This window comes from Sinocyclocheilus rhinocerous, unplaced genomic scaffold (genome assembly GCF_001515625.1).
Source record: "Sinocyclocheilus rhinocerous isolate Xijiao unplaced genomic scaffold, SAMN03320098_v1.1 scaffold1954, whole genome shotgun sequence".
In the NCBI taxonomy this organism is placed as follows: domain Eukaryota; kingdom Metazoa; phylum Chordata; class Actinopteri; order Cypriniformes; family Cyprinidae; genus Sinocyclocheilus; species Sinocyclocheilus rhinocerous.
The window spans coordinates 29,013-35,922 of NW_015653488.1; the positions used below are offsets into that span (position 1 = coordinate 29,013).

General features: G+C 37.3%; 1 protein-coding gene across 1 annotated transcript in view; it reads left to right on the forward strand.

The window, feature by feature from the left end:
• Positions 1-397: 397 nt before the first annotated feature.
• LOC107716363 (metabotropic glutamate receptor 4-like) overlaps positions 398-6,910 on the forward strand; it is a 123,535-nt gene continuing 117,022 nt past the window's right edge. Inside the window, exon 1 of the mRNA XM_016522774.1 lies at positions 398-572. The gene's annotated coding sequence lies outside the window, so the exon portion shown is untranslated. The remainder of the gene's footprint in view (positions 573-6,910) is intronic.

A 6,910-nucleotide genomic window follows, 5' to 3' on the forward strand; every position in this document is an offset into this window, starting at 1 on the left:
GAATAAAATGATAGATACTACATTATGTTTTTATCAGATTTGTATCATCTTTCTGAAAAGGGCTTGATTTAAAGAATCTTAAGCAATTTAGTTAAATGCAAACTATTAACATGCTTATAGCTAACTACCTCTATAGTATACTAACACATTCAGCACTTTGTTACTGCCAAACGTACTCAAGTATGCATGTGAAGTATGTACACCAGGGGAGCGCACTTGCAGTGTGTTTACCAAGCATTTCTGTTCAGCGGTAGCATACGCACTGTAGAGTTTGTTCCTGACCCAGCAGTTGTGTGTGTGTGTGTGTTCTGATTAGTTGCTTGCTATGCAGTCTCGAAGCTTTTTCCAGACTGTGACATCCCACATTCAAGTTCTATCTTTGTCTTTTGGCGGGGTGCAAGCCCCATGGTACTCACTAGCAGCCAGCTAGTAAAATATTAAGTGCCTCTGCTTCTTATCTTCGTACAGTGTGTAGTTGTGAGTCCACTGTATTCTAGGAAGAGTGCACAAAGAAATCTGCACGACTGAAAGACCTGTCAGCCAATCACGAGACAACAATAACAGCCCTTAAGGTCAGCAAGTCAACAAAATGCTTATCGTGGCAACATTTTAATGCCTGGGCCAAAAACTTTGTGATATTTGCCTAAATCAGCAAGGGAGCCTTAGGGAACTCTCAAACTAACAATATTTCCTGACGTGCTCTCTTGATCCCAAAGCTAATTTCAGTTGTAGGCTGTACAGATATCTGGATGTGATAATGTACTTTGTTATTCCACTAATGTGATGGAAAAGTTGACAAAGCTTTGTGATTTGTCATGTTGTGTTTATCTCATTGGTGTTTCAATTTGACTGAGTCTCTTTAGGCCTTGAGTCAACCAGGTGATTTTCAGATACAGGGAACTGATGTTTAAAACACATTGGATTATGCGGCTCCAAATTCCCTGATTGAATTATTTAGGTCTCAGCCACAATGAGTAAACAGCTCAACTAATATCAATAAATTCTGCACCGACATGATAATGTTTGAATGTCATTTCAACATGTTCTGTTTTTAGTCTGATCATTTTTAAAACCCATGAAAAAAACATTGACATTTCTGGTCCATGTATCTTACCAGAAGGAAATAAGAAATAATATTTTAGGACCAAGATATTCATGAACATATATTTTCATTATAGTACTTAAGTATACATAAATATACCCTTCCATTCCAAAAAAAAAGATTAAGAAGATACCTGCATGTAATTACATCTGTAATTAGTTTATGTAATTACATTTATAATTACACTGTTTCCCCATCCCTTACACCTTAACCCACCCTTAAACCTACCCATAACACCCTAACCGTACCCATATCCCACCTCGATAGCAGCAAGTGTTTTGCAATACAGTATGAACACAACCAGTGGTGGAAAGAGTACTGAAAAAATATACTCAAGTAAAAGTACCATTACCTTCCAAAAAATGTAGTGTGAGTAGAGTAAAAGTACTTGTCCAAAAAACTACTTGAGTAAGAGTAAAAGAGTAGCCTATTTAAAAGTACTCATGAGTATTGAGTAGAGAGTACTGAGCTGTGGATTCTACCCCATCATAATAAACACTGTACACCGCAATTTATACATTTTAAAAACAGAGGAAAATAGCGGAGTAAAAGTAGGTACCGATACATCACTTAAAATGTACTCAAGTAAAAGTAAAAGTAAACAATTTTTAAACTACTCAAAGTACAATTACTGATAAAAACTACTTAATTACTGTAACGTGAGTATTTGTAATTCGTTACTTCACACCCCTGAACACAACAGGTACATTGTACTTATTTTTTGATGTTAGTACATAGTAGTTAAGGCCACTTAATATAAAGTGGGACCGAATGGGTTTTCATTTTGCCATCAGTCTCTTCACGGTGTGTTTCAATGTCTCCATCTTCTCCTCTCTACTAATCACACACACTTTATTTGTGTAAGCCCCTTATCTGTTCCGAGACTCAAACTGAAGCCTTGGTTGAGCTTTGAATTGGAAAATAGGTCTGACCTTAGCCTGCCTGATTCACTCTACATTGATTAAACTGAATTTGCGGTGAATGATCAGGGCCAAATTACTTCTCCACTCCAAAGGGTGTGCATTGAACCCCCCATGTCACCTTCAGTCTTCTTACAAAGGATCCGTTCCCAGAATAAGAGCTCGTCCATGGCACCTCCTCCTCCATTGTGGCCCACATCTCTCCTGTTTCTAGAAGAGATGGGAAAGAGATTATTCCTTTAAGATCAATTATAGCTCTAACTGACTGAATGGTGTCAGCCCAACATGCTTAAAGAAGCCCAGACAAGGAGGTGCTTTAAAAAGGAAAGCCGTGAATGGCACGTGTGGGCGCGGTGTGATCCAGATTCAGCAGCTTTTTTCGCATGTGACTTTCCCCGAGACTGTGCAGATGGGTTAATTTTATCAAGAATATGTACGCCGTAAAAACATTCCCAGTGAGACTGCAATTTGTGCTTCTAATTTTGCAGTGCACGATAAGTAATTGTCCTTTCACAACAGCAATGGCTTAGCATTAAGGGTTCTGTAGGTGGAGTCTGATATAAGCCTCCATATATGTAAAGCATTATGAGAAACAGATAATGATCTCATTAGCGCTATTTATAATTGCCATATCTAATATTTCCTTGAGCACACACTTGAGTATGATATCAGATAGGATATGAGGAACAATACCATTTCTCTGCGGCACACTGCACCAGCAAAGATTTATTAGCCTGTTGCTAAGTGGAGGCTCCCTTGGGCAGCCTGCAGACTAAAGGTTGGTATTCTACTGTATGCATACTAGCGCTTGCACACATTTGGATTGTTATTAAGAAGTAGAGTGCTGTAGGCTTACTGAAATTGGAAATAACTTTTAATAAGTGTGCTTAAGAACGGCTAAATATTATTGGCAGTTACCGAATTTCCTGTACAAATCTCTTTAAACTGCTATCTAAGGAGCGCTAAGGTGCTGTATTGTTTTTCTGGTGTGATTCTTTTGTTTTTTGTCCACATTAGCATTGTATCTGCTCTGTGTTTTGAGAAAAGGAACAGATGACAACACTATCTAGTGTGCAACAATGTATGCACCTGGTTGTTGGCTCATTTGTAGGATTTTGCAGTGCCTTGAGTGCTTACTTATGCCAGTATGTGGATGTTGTTTTGACAGTCTTCCCATCCTATAAACGTCAAATAACGCTAAAGTGTTTACATTAAAGGTATTTCTGCTTTATAGACTAACAAAATGTCTGCTCCAACCATTTCCACTTTTCCTCAAGGAATTTAATGATTGCTTACTCACTGGCTCTAATGTGCCTTTGGTTAGCAATCAAGCTATGCACTACAACCCATTGCAGGAGACGTAGACAAGTGCAGATCTTTCCGAATGACATAAAGATGTGATTTACAGTACTGATTAGAGGTGTGCAATTTCAAAACCTCACCTAAAACTATATAGGTTCAGTAGTATTTTAAAAATGTTGTCTAGTCTAATGTTATTCAGAAAGAGTGTGACCTTAGAAGTGGACGGTTATTGTGTGAGACTCAAGGCTGTAATGGTTTAGCATTCAAAATGTAGATTCAATAGCCATAAAAGGTTAAACTTCAAGGACTAGTGCACCTTTACAAAAAAGTCTAATTTTCTAGATAAAATATAAAAATCAATGAAGCAAATTAAATTTACTTGAGAAGCAAGACTGCTTAATATATTAAGGCTAGTTTTTAAAGAATGTATCTTTAAAACTGTATTTTTGTTGCACTGAACTGGCAGATTTTTTAAATGTTTTAGTATAGAAAACTTAACAACAACAAATATGGCAGGTGCATAAAGACAAAAATAAACTTAATACACTTGTTTTAAGAATTTTTAGATTATTTATATGAAAGCAATTCTCTGTGTGTGTGTGTGTGTGTGTGTGTGTGTATTGCCATTACCATATCTATATAATCTGTTATTTACATGGTCCATATATTTAAAAAAATGCTATGGTCCCATGGCATTGTGCAAAAAAAGAAAAAGAACAGCAATTTTTTTCACTACTCACATTGTGATATATTACCATGCTGCTTTTTGTAAGTGTAGTTTTCAAATATCACTGATCCCCGCAAAAGACCTGGTGTGCATTTTTTCTCAGTCTAAACACACAAGTGATAAAGGTTGTGTTAATTCTACTAAATTAATGGCATCTTTACAGGCAAGAGCTAGATGTGAACTTCAAATCAAGTTTCAACATTTCAATAATTCAGAATATTCTAATTAATACGCCAAACTGTTTCTAGCACTCCAGATCTGAAATAACTGAAAATTGCCTCAAATAGAGCAAAAATTTGTAATTGCTGCTATCCACTATCGGTTCCAAACCTATTGTTGATAGAAACTCTCAGCGCTTATTATATCTCCATTACATCCTCAGACAGCCATGCAGTGTCAATTAACTTTAACTAATGAATTAAATTAACTTCTGTGGTAGGGCTGACACTCCCCGCAAATCACAGCAATGATCGCAGATCATGCTGACAGCTTCATATGGGTCAACAGTCATCTAACAAGCTTGGCTTCGCCTTAAAAATCTAAGGGAGTTTATTAACCAGTGTTGGGGAAGTTACTTGGTGCCGTAGCTACTTAACTCGAGCTACAGTCAAGCTAAACATTTTTTTGTGCATGCACAATATGAAAAAAAACCCATTATATAACATTACTGAGGTTTTTTTTAGGAAGAGTGCTGCAATTTTGGAAAAAGCTACAATACAGAAAAATGTAGCTGAGTTCGGAACATTGCTACTTTAGTTAGTTACTCCCCAACACTGTTAACAACACCTAACAGCAAATCATTCAAGACAAACACCTTTGAATCTAGGCTGTATTCCATCTCTCACGTGTTTGGCAATTTTTCCCTTAGCTGTGAGCGTGGGAGAATGGAACATGTGCTTCAAGCCTTACCATGGTCTCTCACACAAACTTTTCCCAGAGGAAGGATTCCCCAGTTCACTCTTTAATATCAAAGCACATTTGCCAACATTGAAAAAGCATTTCAGAGTCACTTCAGAGGCCCTGTTGTAATTCTTTGAAGTGCCTGTGCACTGGAGGAGAAGTATGGAGCCAGCGTATAGTGTACTAATAGGGGAAGAGAGGATGAGATAAAAAAAAAAAACTAGATAGAATGAGAGCAGGTCAGTTAGACTTACAAAGGCATAAAAGAGAATTTCTAAGATTTTTCTGTCACCTTGTAAATAAGTGAGGTGAACCAAACTGTGCAAAACAGATTTGCTGAGATCAAGGCTTGAAAATAATTGCTTAAACTGCATCCACGTTTAAAGAAATGCACAGGATTTTTATGAAAGTACCATAACTGTGCATTTAGCGATCATTTAAAAATATGCAGTACTGTACATAAAAAGCAATATAAAGGCAGATTTTAATGCTATGTATAACTCAAAATAATAGATACATATGAAATGGCAGAGAAAATATATATTCAGCATGCTGGAGGAGGTGAAAACAAGTCAAGCAGTGAATCATGATGTTGCATGATAATGTGTAGGCATTAAAAAAATATGGAGTGTATATTTACACTAAGTGCAAATAGCCTGCCTTGTTGGCGTGCCATCAGTGCCGTAGATGGTAAAGTGCGTACTACAGTCTTTTTGACGTGATCGACCCGGGTTCGAATCCGCCTTTTACCGAACTTTTTTTCTTCCTTTTCAAATCTCATATCACATCAGAAAGGCATTTATTTTCAATAAAAATGAAGGAAACAATCAAAAAGTTGAAAATAAAGTATCGGGTAGGGGTAGGATAGACGAGGACTGTTTCCTGGGAGAGTAGCCTATAATGCCGGTGTTCCGGTGAATTCAGTTCCCCTGTTTCCCCTTCGGCACGCATGCTGACCCTATCTATCTATCGCTATCTGCACTTAGTGTAAGTAGCATATTGTTAAAAATACTGCTATTTTCACTTAGTGTAAATAGAATACATTGCTATTTGCACTTAGTGTAAATACTATCTATCGCTATTTGCACTTAGTGTAAATAGCGTCTATCGCTAAGAAGATATGCTATTTTCACTTAGTGTAAATAGCATCTATTGCTATTTGCACTTAGTGTAAATAGCTCTATCGCTATTTACACTTAGTGCAAATAGCCGCTGCCTTAAAAGTATGGCTAGATCAGTTTGCTGTATTTGTCACTCACCATTAAAGCAAAGTTTCTGTTCAAAAGAATCAGCAGCTCAAATATATGCACATGCATACTTAAAACACAGAAGCCTAATGGAATATTCCAGTATGTAAATTTTAACCCAATTAGGCAACAATTAAGGGAGTAATGATAACAGTGACTGTCAAAGTTGTGGGAAGTAACTTGTCCTCACATCGAGATCAGTGTCATACAAATTAAATCTGGTTTCAAGTAATTAATGACCTCAAGGTTACCCAAATAACAATTCATTCCGAGAACTTAAATATCCTGCGGTGACCGTTGCGGCTAGAGATTAAAAGGTCCACCTTTTGTCAGTATACGGTGTGTGCAGAACAATTTTAATCAACCCAACTCATTTTCTTTATCAGAGCTTGTCATTTCAGATGGGGGGAAAACGAAAACAGCACATTACATAGATAATTCTCTCTTGCTGGATCGGAGCTCTTCATTGGAATGCAGCTCCTTCATTCAGAGTGTTGAAAAGAGACATGTGGGAGCCAAAGCATATTTCTCTCGACCTTGGGAGCCCATAGCAACGTTTTAAATTCAAACTATAGAGAAGGAGAGAGAGGGAGCATGTGAGAAAAAGCAAGCGGGTTTTCAGTAAGATGCTGCAAAGGAAAGTTTAAGGAAAAGAACATAAGTGCTGCAATGCCCATACTGACACAGAAACATCTGACTGTATCGCCTTTCT